General features: G+C 35.8%; 1 protein-coding gene and 1 long non-coding RNA gene across 2 annotated transcripts in view; both read right to left on the bottom strand.

Moving 5' to 3' along the window:
• Positions 1-1,239: 1,239 nt before the first annotated feature.
• LOC134215683 (uncharacterized) lies at positions 1,240-2,172 on the bottom strand. Its single transcript, XR_009980280.1, has 3 exons — positions 2,148-2,172; positions 1,603-2,071; positions 1,240-1,535 (listed from the first exon to the last, which is right to left on the bottom strand). It is a non-coding gene; the product is annotated as an uncharacterized LOC134215683 (long non-coding RNA).
• A 5,943-nt stretch (positions 2,173-8,115) lies between these two features.
• LOC134227556 (uncharacterized) overlaps positions 8,116-17,048 on the bottom strand; it is a 53,655-nt gene continuing 44,722 nt past the window's right edge. The window contains exons 5-6 of the transcript XR_009983697.1: positions 8,477-8,773; positions 8,116-8,289 (exon numbers count right to left, since the gene is read on the bottom strand). The gene's annotated coding sequence lies outside the window, so the exon portion shown is untranslated. The remainder of the gene's footprint in view (positions 8,290-8,476; positions 8,774-17,048) is intronic.

Genomic DNA, 17,048 nt, shown 5'->3' with positions numbered 1-17,048 from the left:
TCAGCGAGAAACTTCAAAATCCAATTGGTTTGTAAATTTAATCATCTCCTTGTTTATGTATATGTTATAACGTGTGTCCCCTGAATTTTCTACTGAGTATTTGGTTAAAATTCCACCGGATTTTTTAACTGAATTTCCACGTGTGATTCTTCCAAATTTCTTTTTAAAGAATACCCTGTAGACACAGACAAACAGACATAACACTCCTCAAATTCCCATCGTTTACTGATTTACTGGTCAATTCAAATAATCATTAGTTGGCCAATCGATCACTCGTGGCGCGTGCATCGTTTTTGTTCGAGTTTGACGTTTGCTCACTACCGCCATCTGGTTCGTGATTTGCCCAACTAACTGAAATCAACAGATGTCGTTAGTGTTTGAACGACGATGAATTTGATGAGTAAATGTTCAATGTGTTATGTCTGTTTGTCTGTGCTGTAGAGATTCAAAACTTATTGGTTAAAACTTGAAGAAATATTCAGAGAATTTTCGGAATTAACTTCCGGATAAAACTGTGGAGCGATTTCCGGATAAATTCCTGATGGAGCTTCTTTCTACTTTTACTAATTTCTTCTGGATGTTGCTTGATAAAGAAATTTCCCGAGGAATTGGGTCCTAAAATGAAGAATCGATATTCAATTTTCTTTCAGGGAACGATGAAGGTAATCATTCTAAACGTGTCAGTTTTTCTTTAGACTCAAAAATCGAAAAGAACATTGTTTGATTTGAAATTGAAAAATAGATGAAAAATGCTTCCTCGACATTTTCGGTCTTGTTTGACGTACGGATTCAAACGCACTACACGCTTAGTTCAGTTCACCCAAATATGGGTAAACAGTACCTATAATCGTGAAAAAGTGCACATACCTATTTAGGGGTCGTTCAACAATGATGTCACAGGTTTTAGGGGGGGAGGGGGTCTAAGATTTTGTGACACTGCATATACTAGGTATACAAAAAAGCGTGACAGAGGGGGGAGGGGGGGGGTCTAGAAATATCAAAAAGTAGTGGACGTCATATTTGAATCGTCCCTTATGGGTGAAGTGCCATTTACTCATATTTGAGTACAAGTGGTTCATAGAAATATTTGTAATGTTTACCTATTTATGGGTACTCTATTCTAGGTGAAATTCACTCATATATGGGTGATCTTTTTATGTTTTCATTTCGAAAATTGTTTTGGATGACATTTATGTTCAAAATATAAATAAATATGAAGCATAATAACTGATTGGTTATATGAATATAAAGTAAAATATTTTATTTATCTGAATTTATGACTCATTATATAGTACATATATAAGGTATGATTATTTTTGAACCTTTATGTTGCCGGATGCTTGGCTGCTACTGTATAATCATCAGCAGGAACCGCAGGACCAGATCCCAGGACAGGACATCCCTTAGTAGCAGCGTCGTATCAGTATGGTGGAACCTCGATAGAACGAACGGAACACCGAAACATAAGTTAGCTGATAACATAAACGCAATGCCGATGTGGAAGTTTGACGGCATGTCAATGCGGAACTGGTGATCTGGAAAATAAAAACCAAACCATCAATTATATGAATAAACTATAAATTTAAAAACCAAATAACCTACCAATCCTAGCAATCCGGAGGTTTCTTCAGCAGCAGCATCGAATAGTAGCAAAACATTTTTTTGGTACAAACAGGAATTACTGCACCCGTACCCGCACCCCTTTCGCACTCACGTTCCATTTCCTTTTCGAATTAACTGGATCTGTTCTTCTTGATGCCATCACGGCCACTTCCAAATTGATGATCGGGAACACCAAAACTGAGACCAAGACGGTAGGTAGCATGCATGTCGGAACAACATCGTCAAGACCTTTCTGTTGCAAAATCAATCAGCTCACTGGAACTGTTGCGAAACAATCCAAAGCACTGGCACTTCCTGAGAATGTGGAACAGTTTGGGGTCAGGGGCTCACAGCTTCGACAATGGAATCTCCGCCGATCGATTAGGAACTAGTATTCGTTTTGGCCGCATGCATGGAGGTCGATATGGTGCTGTTTGGTCGGAACTGGAGATCTTCGAGAAGTTCCAATCTGAAAGTGGTGTATCAATAATATATAAGATAAGAAAAATAGCAATCCTACCCAATAAAATACAAAAAATATCTACCTCATATGAAGAACACTCGGAACTACACGGACAGATAAATCAACCCAAACTTTGAGTTCAATATACGCACTATTGAGAATATCGCAGAAAAAATTTACCCAAATTTGGGTAGTTTTCCCTTTCTTTCCCATGTTTGCTATCAAAACTAGAGCAAGATGCAAACACCTCACCGAGGTTGCTCAGCCCAATAACCCAAATTTGAGTAAATTCAATATTCTCTATTTTGGGTTGATCAAGGTCCGCTTTGGATAAATTAAACTCAGCTTTGGGTAAATTGTTTACATGGGATTAAAGGCAAACTACCTAGTGCCAGAAAAGTCATTTTACTCAAATTTGGGTTATTGGCCCAAACCACGGTTTTGAGTGCAAACAACCCACTTTTGGGTAGTTTTGGTTTTCAGTGTAGGTACGTTGATAGATACCGGCTTTGACTGGGTTGAACAATGAAAGAAAGGAATGAATTTATAAACTGCTGTGACGACGGCGACATTCACGAGACGGCCATTAGTTCTGCTTTATTTATTTATGTTCATTTTTTCACCCAAATATGGGTGAATGCGATTACCCAAATATAGGTAAAGTCTATTTCTTCAGAATATCAGTAAATTTCACCAATATTTTGGGTAAGTTTTACTAATAATATTGGTATAATTGCATTTACCCACATATGGGTGAATATAGTACCCATAAATAGGTAAACCAATCTAAGCGTGTAGCAAAACACCGCAGGGCACTTGACTCAACCTTTGACAGTTAATATTGTAGATCCAGTTGAAAACCGAACTGAGCTCTCTCAACAATCGCATTTTCTCACATTTCCAAATGTCGCAACTGCATCGCGAGTGGTGCGCATGATGGCGCACGGCTATGGCATAGATGCGCACTATTCGCAATGCAGTTGCGACATCCGGAAATGGGAGGAAATGCGATTGTCGCGAGAGCTCTGTTCGGTTTTCAACTGGATCTACAATATATGGGGCTGATGGTTCATTCGTTCTGAAATGTTGCACCGCCCAAAATTTGCCTTAAAATGTCTTAAACACAAAAATATTATTTTTACTGATTTAGAATTTTACCAGAATTTTTATAACAACGGTACAAGTATTCTTGACCGATGCACTATCGTTTGAAATCATAAACGAGGTAGGGCTTTAGGACCCAATTCCTGTTGGAACATCCAAAGGACTTACTGAAGTAACTTCCGGAGATATTGGAGGATTTTTAGGAGGAATTTGAGAAGGAACTTTATTTGAGTGCTTTTTCTTAATTGTTAGAGTCCATCACTGAAAAATTCCGAAGGGATTTTCTGGAGGAATTCCAGAAGGATTTCCCGATGAATTTCTGAAGGATAATACTGAAAGAATTTCCGGTGGTATTCCTGAAGAAACTTCCGAAAGAAAACTTTTAGGTAGTTTTGGATGAATTCCTGGAGGAGCTTCTTGAGGTTTTACTGTATAAGTTCCCGAAAACAATTCTGGAGGAAATACCAGATATATTCCATAGTATACTTCCGGAGGCATTACTGATTAATCTTTCGGCAACATTCTTGGAGAATATTCCAACCCGCATAATTAGAAACTGTACATGGATATTTTCCCGTGCGGTCGACAACAGTATCCTTTACTGTTGACAACTGTAAATGAACAATCTCATATAAAGTTTTAACAGTTTGTGGTACGGTTATCCGACAAATAACAATATGTTGAATGGGTTGTTAAGTTATGTCACCATAAAAAATCGTATGTTTTCGCGTACAAAATTTTCGCTCAACAGTATGATAAAATGTTGACATATAATGCAGGAAATAAAGAACATTTTAGAGACAGCATGTTATATGTTGACATTTAGTGATGATGTCGAGCAGTTATGGTTGAATCGATCGAAAAGTATTCGATAACCGCAACGTAAACTGTGAAGCTATATCTTACATCGTAATAATGATTCTGACTATATAACATGTTGTTTTTTATTATGCGGGAAAGGATTGAATGGAGAAACTTCCGAAGGAATTCATGGAGGAACTTCCAGAGGGATTCCTGGAGAATTTTCGGAAGAATTTCTGGAAGACCTCCAGGAGGAATACGTGAAGGAACTATTGGAGGAGTTCTGGAGGATTTTCCGAAGGAATTCTTGGATGTACTTTCGCAGGAATTTCTGGACAACCTTACGGAAGAACTCCTACAGTAAACTACAAATGAATTCCTGGAGGATTTTTTCGGAGAAATTCCTGAAACTTTCGGGAAAATTCCTGGAGGAACTACAAAAGGAATTCCAGAAAGAATGGAAGAACGTTTTTTTTGGAGAAATTCATAGAGGAATTCTCTGAGAAAATACTGGAAGAATGTCCAAAGATATTTCTAGAAGAAGATTTTCCTGTCGGAATTTACCATGGAAATTCTGAGAAATATCCATTTGCAATTTAAATTTTTCTTTGACATTCGAAAGAATTTTGTATGGAAATTAATTGTGACAAATTTCTTGTAAAATTTAAAAGGGATTTATTGTGGGAGTTCAGAAGAACTTGTGGAAGTTAGGAATAACTTCCCGTTTAAATTTATGATTATTTACTTTATTATTTCTTTACGGAAGTTATTAATTTCTACGATAACCTATACCGAATTTTGAATTTCAATTCTCTTTAATTTAGACAATAAATTCCTCATAATTTTCTTCGGAAATTCTTCTTATTTTGCACGAAAAAATCTTTTGAATTTTCACTGAAAATTTTATTAAAAATCCACGGAAAATTCGAAGAGTTTACCGACGGACATTCAGAGGAATGCAAGGAATGTCATATGGAAATGCCGAAAAGATCTGGTTCTAGCTCAACGGTTGAATAGATTAAAACAAGTCATAGAAGAATTCAGTCTATTTTTGCCGTAAATTAGATCGGTCATTGCGTTCCGATATGTATAATGATCGTAATACCTTTTTACAGACACGTCAAAAACGCTGCCGCCACTAAATAAAATTCAAAATAATGCTGCTATCGGAAGTTTTTTAAGTGCGTATGAAATCTAATTATTAGTTTTTTTTAATGTTTTAAGATTCTATTATAACTATTATAACGAGAGAAGACTATTATAACTTTTGTAATAATTACATTATTTGCATATAAATAGAAGTTGCAGAATTTATAAGTAAATAATAAAATTGCGTTTTCCATTCGTTGGCTTATTGATTGTCTTCAAGTGTCTTCAAATAAGTAGATAAGTCTTCAAATATTTTGAAAAGTCTTCAAAATGTCTTCACTAAATAAATGTCTTCACAGAGATTCAAATGTCTTCAAATTGAAGACATGTCTTCAAATCTGGCATCTCTGACTCGGATACAGGGTGTAAAATGAAAATTTCAAAATTGGGGACCGTCACGAAATGTACACCAGCCCCAGGGGTCGATCGCATAACAGCCGAGATTCTCAAAGCTGACCCTGGCTATTTTGCGCATATACTATAGCGCTTAGATGTGGCAGCGGCGGGTAGAAAATCAGCCACTGCTAATAATGAATCGACTGCTTTGAGCGTGCTTACAGCGGCACACTAGGAGTTAACTTTCTGAAATCAGTATGGCGAAAGGCATCTAAGGTTCGATTTCTCAAAATTAAGCACTTTAATCGAAAAAATATTTGGTAGGCGTAATAGCGGACACAATCCCTCTTAACCGGTACCAAATAGTTTTTCATGAAAAGTTCCTGATTTTGAGAAAACCAACGTTAGATGTCTTTCGCCATACACATTTCTGGCGGTTAACTCTTGCTGGCTATTTTGTGCATATACTATAGCGCCTGGATGTGGCTGCGGCGGGTAGAAAATCAGCCACTGCCAATAATTCAATATATAATAAGCAATAATTTCATATGTAATCAATCCCGTGCGTTCCTAACACGGACATCAGAATGCGGTATGTCACGGGCATTCGGGTCTAGCGGAAGATTTTCTTCGTGTATAAAAGAAACAGTGCCTGCCGTGTGCGAGCCATTACAATTTGTGACAGCAACGCGTACTGACGTGTTTTTTGCTCGCGCATTGTTCGTTTCGTTCGTTCGTTTGCTGTGTTTGTTTACCTACACAGCATGCAGTCGCCAGCAGTAGAACTGCCGGTGGGTCTGCGAATATGCATGAAAGAAGTGGGCGCATTTTTTTGTCATTCTGTGCTTGATGATGGTCGGATGCAGTGGTGTCGTTTGCGATGGATGCAATCGCCCATCGCATCGCTCGGAGTTCATGGCTAGTGGCCGATGATGGCTGAGGCAGCGAGGGCAGCGGTGGTGGATGAAGAAGAATAAAATTAGAGGTATTTGGTCTGCTCACCCACGAAAAGTGATTGGTTTCATAATCCACATGATCCCGGGATGGGTACGAGTCATGACATATGACGGACCATATGTTAAGTTGTGCTTGGTACTAAACGACATGTACATTAAAACATGGTTATACTATAGCAGTTCTGATTTCCTGGCAAAAAAAAATCAACTACAATGATGAGAATAAAAATTGGATTAAAATAATTACTTTCATTTATTCGCAGAATATCCATTTTAGATTAGAAAATTTCGCTGTATTACATGTAAATGTTTTGAAAAAGTCCGCAAAAATTATTCCTAGGAGAATATTTAAATAAACATAATCTTATTCTTTGTTTTTCATTTTCTGAGAAATTATATTATTAAACTTGACGCAGACTTGAAGTTTGGAATCAAACATTAAATACTTTTTCGTTGACGTATTAGCAGTACCTCCTCTATTTTAGTAGGGTTACTGCTTCTTGACTTGTTTCTTATTGTTTTGATTTTTTCAGCAGTAAACACGTATGTTAGCAATTTTATTAAAAGAATTTAAAAACTTCAAATACTATCATCATTAAGAAATCTATAAATGCCCTACACTCCAAATAATCTAAACGTTGTTTCCACCTGAATTTTCAGGTACATTTTACGTGCACACGTAGCTGCAAATGCTTCAGAAAATTCAGGTGAAACTTACGTGTCCGGTGAATTCTATTCAAAACTCAGGTAGAACTTACCTGATTTTCACGTAGAATGATAATTCTATCAAAATATCAGGTAAAAGTTACGTGAATTTCAGGTGGAAAAAATCTACGTACTTTTTCAGGTGGAAACAACGTTCAGATTTTTTTGTGTGTACATTTGCTTAAGGAAATAAGGGCTTAATAGTTAGAAACAAAGGGGCCCTCCTTAGCCGTGCGGTAAGACGCGCGGCTACAAAGCAAGACCATGCTGAGGGTGGCTGGGTTCGATTCCCGGTGCCGATCAAGGCAATTTTCGGATTGGAAATTGTCTCGACTTCCCTGGGCATAAAAGTATCATCGTGCTAGCCTCATGATATACGAATGCAAAAATAGTAACCTGGCTTAGAAACCTCGCAGTTAATAACTGTGGAATGAACACTAAGCTAAGCTTAATGAACACTAAGCTGCGAGGCGGCTCTGTCCCAGTGTGGGGATGTAATGCCAATAAGAAGAAGAAGAAGTTAGAAACAAAGTAATGCTAATTATGTATTTATTTATTAGTTTTATTTTCAGAAGCTTTGAATAAACATATTGCTAATAATTCTACACAGCATGGAAGTTGTCGTTTCCAATATCAATACCTATAATCAAACTCCATAGTTACTCCAAACTCCAAAAGTTACACAGAAAGAAAAACCATAAGTAGAATTAAAAAAACCATTGGTTAAAATAAAAAGTTGCATTGGTTCTTTTTCGTAGAGAGTTGCTTATGCTCAAAATAAAAGTACGCATACTTTTGAAATAACCATATCATAAAAGCTGCATACCATTCTAAAATTAAAAGTTTAAACATCTCAAAACAAAATTGTACAACTGTCAAATTTAAAAGGTTTCCCTGTGGAAAATATACTGGGGTATTTTCAATAATGATTTACCCAAAAAGGAACTTCCCACACCCTACCTTTTTCAACTTTTCCTCTGAAATTAAATTAAGTCGGTATGAAGTTTATGAATTTTATTATTTTAATTATTTCTTTATAAAATAGTGCAAGCTCTCATTCGCCAAGGCGGCTGGAAAAATCCATGCATTCGTCGGGGTTCGCAGAGTAGTTCTTTATACAATGCATGATGATGTTTTCGTCGGACACAAATGGGTACCGGAACTACATATTATCTGTAAAAAAAAGCAAAAACCTTCCATAAATGCTCTGATATCGAACAGCAAAAGCAGCGCCTAACTTCGGTCGCGGTCTTCGAAGCACCGGAGTTGGGCACTGTTTTTGATGGCTGGAATTAGTACACAGGGGTTCTAATTCCATCTATAGACACTTTTTTATCCTTACTTTTGAAGTATGACTTACCTTCCGATTCCATGATTCCATGTCCCGCTCGGTCGCGAGCCCGGTCGTTTTTTCGGCGTTCTGTATTATAGCGTCGTCCTTGCCTGATGATCAATGCAGTAAACGGGAGCGGGCATGGGAGCATCTTAGGATACTGGCGGCGTTTCAGGGATATTTCTAAGAACCTCAAATAACCGAATAAGCCAAATAATATGTCTTCCTTGCAGTTCTCACTTTCGAGACAATTTATTAGAATTTTCACTTAACGAAGACGAATTAAATAAGCACAGCACCAGACCTGCAGCTGCAAAAAAAAATCTGGTTTGTTGTTGTTTTACGCGATGCGTGGGAAAAAGAGAACAAAAGAGAATTTTTCTAAACATGATGGACAAAACATGTTGATAAAAATATATATATTTTTAAATATACATGCAAGTAAAATAAGCTTTGTTATTATTTTCGACTTATTCTTTATATGTGTTTATTCTAACGTAAGAATTATAAAAATAACTCAATAATTTGTTTGATAACCCAAATACATATATAGTAATTTTTTACCACTTGATAGCCCATAATGCCGTTTTGGGACTTAATTATTTATTTTTCAAATCTCTCATTTTTACCAAAAGGTTTATCGTTAATAGACTTGACAGTTCTACAATTTTTAGTGGGAAAGGAAGAACTTTTAAATTTATAATGAGAACAAGAGAAAATGAACTTTTAAATGAAGAAAATACTTTAACAAAAACCAATTTCATTTTTATTTTTAAAGGAACGAAGCACTTTTTAAGCGGAAAGTGCAAAACTTTCTATGGCACCATATTTGTTTTTTGTGTGTAGAAGTCAAATGAAAATACGTTGCGCTTATATAAGTCCTACGTCTACTCGCGGTTATGTTAAAAACATTACCCATTGCTAGTTTTTTAGGAACAGATCGTAAGTTTCGAGTCAAAGAAGGATTTTCAGTTATAATTCGTTAAAAAAACGACAAAGATATATTTTTTTCCCGTTGGTATCAATTATTTTGAATCTCCTGTGTTAGATTACTACGTGATTAGCGTGAGAAAAGCTTTGCCTTTCTGTATATTTGGTTTTTAGATTTTTGACGAAATTGTGTTTTTTTGCCCAAGGGTCCCCCCTTGGGAGAAAAAACGCGAAATTTTTTTTTTTCACTTATAATGCGTTTTCTGACTAGGACTCTTTACCAAAAAATGTAACGTACCTTGATTTGCCTGATTCTACGTAAAACCAAATTTTTAAAAATCTTTTTAAATTTTTGTTGTTGCCTGTTTTCCCGCTTGCCGGGCAGTGGCAACTATATAAGGCAATCCATAAGACAGCTGCGAACAGCTGACTATTTTTGTTTACCTTGATTTTGTGACAGATTCTGACCGGACTGACAGAACAATTCAAAGGAAATTGTTAAGCGCGGTTTACACCAGAAGTGAGTTCCGTTCAACTGCATACACACTTTGTTTTGATTTCGATTGTCAGTCCCTTCGCTGAATGTCCTCATGGATAGCCTAATTGCCACCAATGTTGTCCCGCTTCGCGGGCAGTGGCAACTATATTGCCACCAATGTTATACCGCTTGGCGGGCAGTGGCAACTATATTGCCACCAATTTTTCAATGTTTCTGAACTGTTTAATGTATAACAAACATACATTTGAGTTTAATACCATGTCAACATTGTGTCCTATTGTTGTTTTTGTTAATTTATTGTTTAGATTCGTCTGCCTTATAAAGGGTTAACAATTTGATATGATTTCTATTAATTCAGTATCTTAAACTTGATAAATTAAGAGGAATAATAAATAAATATTATGTTGCAAGTACTAGCTGAGTTTAATTTATTCAAAGCGGACCTTGATCAACTCAAGAGAATATTCACGGAGAAATAGGAACACTCAGAAATGGGTCTTTTTTTACCCATCTTCGAGATAAGTGGACTAACCCATAAGGTGGGTAAAGTGACTTTACTCATAAATGGGAAGAACCCGCATAATCATGAACCATAGGCGTAACATTTCTCATACCATTCATAATTATAAATAACATTATCCCTACTGTTCTGATTGCTGTACTTACACAGAGAAAACAAAAATGTATACTTAAGATAAACTAACCTCGTCATAAATGGTCATCGCAATACGGTATGTTGTTATTGGAAAAACGACCATATGGGTAATAGGCGGTTAAGTATAATTACTATTTAGAAATGGGAATTTTTCAGTACATTTTTTTCACTACATGCTATATGATATGGTTCATGTACAATCCATGTTTCAGATTAAAACAATATGCTATGTGATATTTGAATGATAGTATGATACGAAAGAAAAATCAATGAACCGTATGTCTTATCTTCACTAATTGGAAGACCATTTGGTAATTTTTCTCTCTTTTTAAAGCTAAAACACAATATGTAAATTCCATTACTACATAACTTTTATTGAAAAATAATTTCACTACTATTATTTTATCTGGAGACCGAGGTGTGGAGCATGCAGAAAGCCGCGTTCGTGAAAAGAACTGCAAAAAACACGAAATTATCAAATTATACACTGCCAAAAATATCTATATAAGATATATGTGTCGCCGTTATAAATGTTTGCAATAGCTCCACCCTAATATAATCGATATAGAACCACACATAAATTAAATAATTGCTAATTCGAGACCACACATAAAGTTTATTTGGATATATATTTTATAAGTAGTTCTCGTGGAGAATGGTTATGTGTGCGCTGATATACATCATAAGTTAAATCTATGGATTTTTGCCAATAAATATGTGTGGATTTTAAGTAGTGTAAATACTCCAAGGATTTTATTTTAGGATTTTAACCAACGTGTAAACGGTCACTTCGATAAATTGTGGAACTTAATAGTGTTTTCACCATTGATAATGTTATTAAATATACTTACAGACATAAAAAAATCGAAATCACAATCATCTTGGAACCAGAAACATAGTTGGCGTTGGAACTTTGTTCTTCGTAAACCACTTTCACGGGTTCTATGAATATGAGAACATTATTTTAATAGCATATATTTTGCATAACTTATTTCCTTAACTTACCATGTTTTATTTGTCATTTTTTTAACTCAATAAAATAACTAAACCTAATAAAATAATAAATAAAACAACTCAATAAAAGCTGTCTGGCTTGACCAAATCAGCACTCAACCCACTGAAATGAAAACAAACAGTCACACGGAAATAAAAATTTTGCGGACATACTGATCGCAGAACATGAATGTTTACTGTATTTTTATCATTGCAGGATATGATTCTCAATGTGAGTGTAGAATTGCAACGGAATGAAAATAGTTTTTGACTATATGTAATTACATCAGAGTTATATGACATATTGTTAAGCCCCAAACGCAATACAACGGGACGGCGATGGAAACGGAAAATTTGACAGTTAGCCCAGTTAGCCCATATATTTTCTGTCAAATTTGCCGTTTCCGTCGCCGTTCCGTTGTATTGCGTTTGGGGCTTTAGGATCTCGGTTATAAGTCATTCACAGTTGTTTATCATTTTCTCTGAAACAATGAATGATAAAAAATTGTAAAGACATAACAAACATAGGAATCATTACATATGGTATCGTTAATTAAAAATTGTGTATAATTTTGGTTTTCGAAGATTATATAATCGTATTTTAAAGCGACTATGAGGTGAATAATAACAATATGGCTTATTTCATGTAAATGGTATCAATAATACGGCATATTGTTTTTAATTATGCGGGAAGGCTTGTACGTCAAAATAGATGTGTATTTTTCACTCACTCTCGAATAAAAAAATTCTATTAGATGGGTGAAAAATACCCATCTGCAACTGCAGTCAAACAGCTTCAGCGCTGATAATTCTATCGAATTAGTAAATTAAAAAAAAAAGTAAATTAAAAAAAAATCAAGGCCTCTATTATACAAAGAGAGCTGCATCGACCCAACGTATGCTGTTCCGTGGAAGAAGCCAAATTTGAGTTGTTTTCACCATAGTCTCGAGTGAGTGCAAATAATATAAATTTGAGTTGGTGAAACTTCATAGTGGGTGAAAATTCAACACGGGAGTAAAGGCAAAGTACTCACCGGATTTTTTCGCATTTTACTTATTTTTGGCTTCTTCCACGCAAGGGCGGATTTGAGTGAAAGGAACCGTAAAGTGAGTTGTTTCGCGGTTCCGTGTAGTTTTGACAACAATCATGAGAAAGAAAGGGAAAACTACCCAAAATTAGGTAATTTTTTCTGCGATGTTCGCGAAGTCGAAGCAAAATTCTTCACACAAACAATGACAGTTCTTTATGGGTTTTTACAGTAGAGCAACAGAGAGGAGGAGATGGCGGCCATGTTTCACTCAAACTCTGACAGATAGCAATGGGATTTCCCATACACGGTTGTTTGCTAAAACCCATTAATGGGTGAAAAAACACCCATTTTCGCTAGAAGTGCCTCTCCCCATTGAATGGGTAAAAGTGATTTACCCATTAATGGGTAAATGCATTTTCTGTCAGAGAATGGGTATTATTTTACCCATTGCAAGAAGCAAAATTTGCGGCAAAATGGGTAAATAAATACCCATTTTTTTACTATGAAGGGAGAGCATTTTATTTGTTATTCATTAATTTTTCGTTCTAGAACATTTGTTTTAAATTAAAATTAACAGGGGAAAAATGCTTTTTTATTTCCATCCATTGTTATCATACCTAAATCTAATTAATATAAAACGTAAATTAGTTTGAAGTGTTTTTGTTTGACCAAAAGACGCTGATCTCGATACTATTGTCATCACAGCCGGTTCTGATTCCTGCTCCAGCACGAAACTATATTAGTCCGTGGATCTGAATCCATTGATTGAAGTTGCTTGCCCCGGATCCGCCCGGATGGCGGATGGTCCTTTTCCATATATAGCGGTGTTCGTTCTCCGTTGTTCGCTCCGATGAAGGTTCTGCTCTTTGGGTTAAGTCGAAATCCCATTTCACTGGTCGAATGGGGACTTATAATTTTTTGTTTCTGTTGTATAAATAAAACGCGATATTATAAAACATAAACTATGTTCAATAAAATGGATCATAACAGTAAAAGAAATTAACAAGAACATACCTTTTTCCTCCTTAAGGGTTCGGTTTATACTCGGGTTTATATTAGCAAAGAAATGGAAAAATCGATGTAAACGGAAGAATAGCAGAACATCCTTCTTTCGCTCATAAGTTAACCTGAAGAGATATAGAAGTTTAGTAACATTCAAATAAATAAAAATGTGGTTTACTTACAAAATTAACTACATTAAACAGGGAGCATCTCCTGCCATCAGGAGAAAAATATTCAATTTGATCACAACTATTTTTTCACCCATTAATGGGTGAAAAAATGCACATTTTTATCTCCATATAAAATTATAAGATGGGTATTTTTTCACCCATTTTCGAATTGAAATATTACCCCTTTTTTGACAGCGCCACAAGCTTCCAAAAAATGTATACTTTTTTACCCATTAATGGGTTTTCGCCAGTAACCGTGTAGGAGGGAACACAGAAAAAATAAAGAACCTAAAAAAAAGTTTAAAAACTCAACTTTAAGTACGAAGTTCAAATTTTTAACTCAATAGTAGGTAGTTTTCTCACTCTCTCTTTTGAATGTTCCCAGCAAGGAAGGTTACTCTAACTTGATCCTAATATGAGTGTAACCTGTTAGAAAGTTACTCTAATATTCTCACTAACTTTAGAGTAAAATGAGACTAAAATTAGACAGATCTGCAACACTTTTGTTAGGTATGTTTATGTTTGGTGCATAATTTCATTGAACCTGTTAGATTCACGTGAGGCTAAAGTTAGTTATGTTTCGCTTTGAGCGGTTAGGTAGTTGTTAGGGTTATTTCGAACGGGAATTCATGTTGGTTTATTTACATCCAGCTGTCATCCGAGGCAGAATTATTATGTACCGTGAAAGTACATAAAACATAACTGCCTTGAATGACAGTCAGATGTAAATAAAGTATAAATAAAAATCTGTACCCTGCAGGTGTATTTTCTGCAGAATAATCATTAAATATGTAATTATCTGGAATACATTTACATCGAATCATATTTGGGTAAGTAAATTGAAACTTGCTACCTGCTCCGATGCTGCTGTTGTCGATCCGGAGCCGTATTTTCGTCGCGCGAGAACATTAACTGAGAACGTATTGCATTATTCCAGGCTGCATTTGTCGCCCTTTCCGAAGTGGCACTTTTCGGTGTGCTTCTGACACATCCGGTGAAGGTATAAAGCAAAACAGCGATGAGTGGAATCCTCCAAGTGGCACTGCAGAACGAGAATTTCTGGATTTTCAGTAAGGTCTTCCGGTCCAGAACGTACCTCATCGTCCGAAGTTCAGAAGACCAGGAAATTTTCAGAATGTATCCGCTACTTATGCCGATGCCGCACTGTTTTTTCGTGTGGCCTGTATGTCTTTGTTGTGTGGCCTTGATGGCCAGGAGTAAAGATATATTTCAAAAACGCAATGTAACTCATTTTAAGGAAATAAAATGAAACTTATATTTTAGAATACTAGCAATTTCTCCTAGAATCTGAGAAATTATGTATGCACAGATTCCACATTATTCCCTTCGAAAATTTCTGCAAAATTCATCGTCAATATTTTTCAATAATTCCTCTGCAAAGTGTATTGGTAATTCATCCGGCAGCTTTCACACAACTTTTATCGAGATATTAATTCTGGATTTTTTTCTGGAAATTGCTCCAAGCGTTCCTCTGAGGAGTTGCTTTTGTAATTCCGCCAAGAAGTTATTTCGGAATTCCACTAGGAGTTTCTAAAGGAGTTTGTTCAGAAGTTACTCTGGAAGTTCTTACAGGAATACCTTAGGAAGTATTTCTGGAAAATCCTCTAGGAGTTCTTCTGGAAATTCTTCCAGAAGTTCCTCGATGAAAGCCTCTGGAATTCTTCCAGATGTTCCTCTGAGACTTTCTTCAGAAGCTTATCTGGAAATTCCTTCATAAGTTCCTCTAAATTTTCCTCTAAAAGTTATTCAGGGAATTCTCTATAATTCCCATGGGGAATAACTTCAGGAGTTCCTCCCCCTGATATTCTTTTGAGAAATCTTTCGAAAGTTCATCTGTAAGTTCCTCCAACAGTTTCTATGGATATTCCTCCAGGAGTTACTCTAAAAAATAAACCAGGAATTCTTCTGGAAGTTTCTCTTGGTACTGCTTTAGGTATTGCTCTATGAATTCCTTCCGGAGCTTCTCTGGGAATTGGTTCAAGAGTTTCTCTGAAAATTCTTCTAGGAATTCCTCAGGAAGTATCTGCGGAAAGTCCTCCATGAGTTCTTCTGCAAACCTCCAGGGGTTCCTCTGAGAATTCAGAAGTGCCTCTGAAAACCTACCAAAACTTTATTTTAGAATTCCCCCAAGAGTTTTTTTTTCTGAAAAATTCTTCAGGAGCACCCCTAGGAATACCGCCAGTATTTCATTTCGCAATTCGTCCTTCGTTACAAAAATTCCTCTGGATAATCTTCAAGTTGATTATCTGAGAATTGATCCATGAGTTCCTCTGAGAATACTACCAGAAACTTATTTTGGAAGACCTCCAAGAATTTCTCTGGGGTTCTTACAGGAGAGCATCTAGAAATTTCTCCAGGAGTTCCTTTGGAAATCCATCTATGGATTTATTTTATGCAGTAGTTTCTCTGGAAATTCCACCAGGAGTTATTTAAAAAAATATTTCAGGAATTTCTCTGGAAGTTTCTGTTAAACCAACTCTAGAAATTCATCTGGCCATTTCTCCAGAATTTCATCTGAGAATTCTTCCAGTTCTTTTTTTGAAAATTGTTGAAAAATGTATCAGGGGAATTCCTTCAGAACTTTTTATATGAAATCATCCAGGAGTTCCAAACTTATCTGGGAATTTACCAAACATTCTCCTGGAAATTCCTCCAGAAGTTTTTCTGGGAATACCTCCAGCAATTCTTCTGGGAGTTTTTTTGTCTTTATTTTAGAGACTTGAAGCCCTCGGTTGGCTCAACTCTAGGGATTCTGGGAGTTCCTCTATAACAACTTTTGAAAGTTACTCAGAAAATGACTTCATGTGTCAATCTGGGCATTACTTCAGCAATTTCTCAAGAAATTCCTCGAGAAGTTCTTCTGGGAATTCCCCCAGGAGCTCGCTAGGAATTTCTCCAGTAGTTCCACAAGGAATTTCTCCACGACTTTCGCTGGGAAATCCACCAGAAACTTATTTCAGATTCCCTGGAAGTTCCTCTTGGAACTGCTCTAGGTATTTCTCTCTGCATTCCTTACGCAGCTTCTCTAGGATTTGAAAAAAAAGACACGGTCATCTGGGAGTTCCTTAATTACTTCCTCTAAAACACTAAATAAAAACTAAATAAAAACTAAATTAAAACGCAATTGAAACTAAAATAAAACTAAATTAAAATTAAATTAAAACTAAATTAAAACTAAATTAAAAATAAATTAAAACTAAATCAAAACTAAACTAAAACTAAACTCAAACTGAATTAAAACTAAATAAAACTAAATTAAAACTAAATTGAAAGTTAATTTAAAACTAAATTAAAAGCA

The sequence above is a fragment of the Armigeres subalbatus genome, chromosome 1, assembly GCF_024139115.2.
Source record: "Armigeres subalbatus isolate Guangzhou_Male chromosome 1, GZ_Asu_2, whole genome shotgun sequence".
Taxonomy (NCBI): Eukaryota; Metazoa; Arthropoda; class Insecta; order Diptera; family Culicidae; genus Armigeres; species Armigeres subalbatus.
The sequence above is the reverse complement of the archived record's forward strand: the minus strand, read 5'-3'. Positions and strand labels throughout refer to the sequence as shown.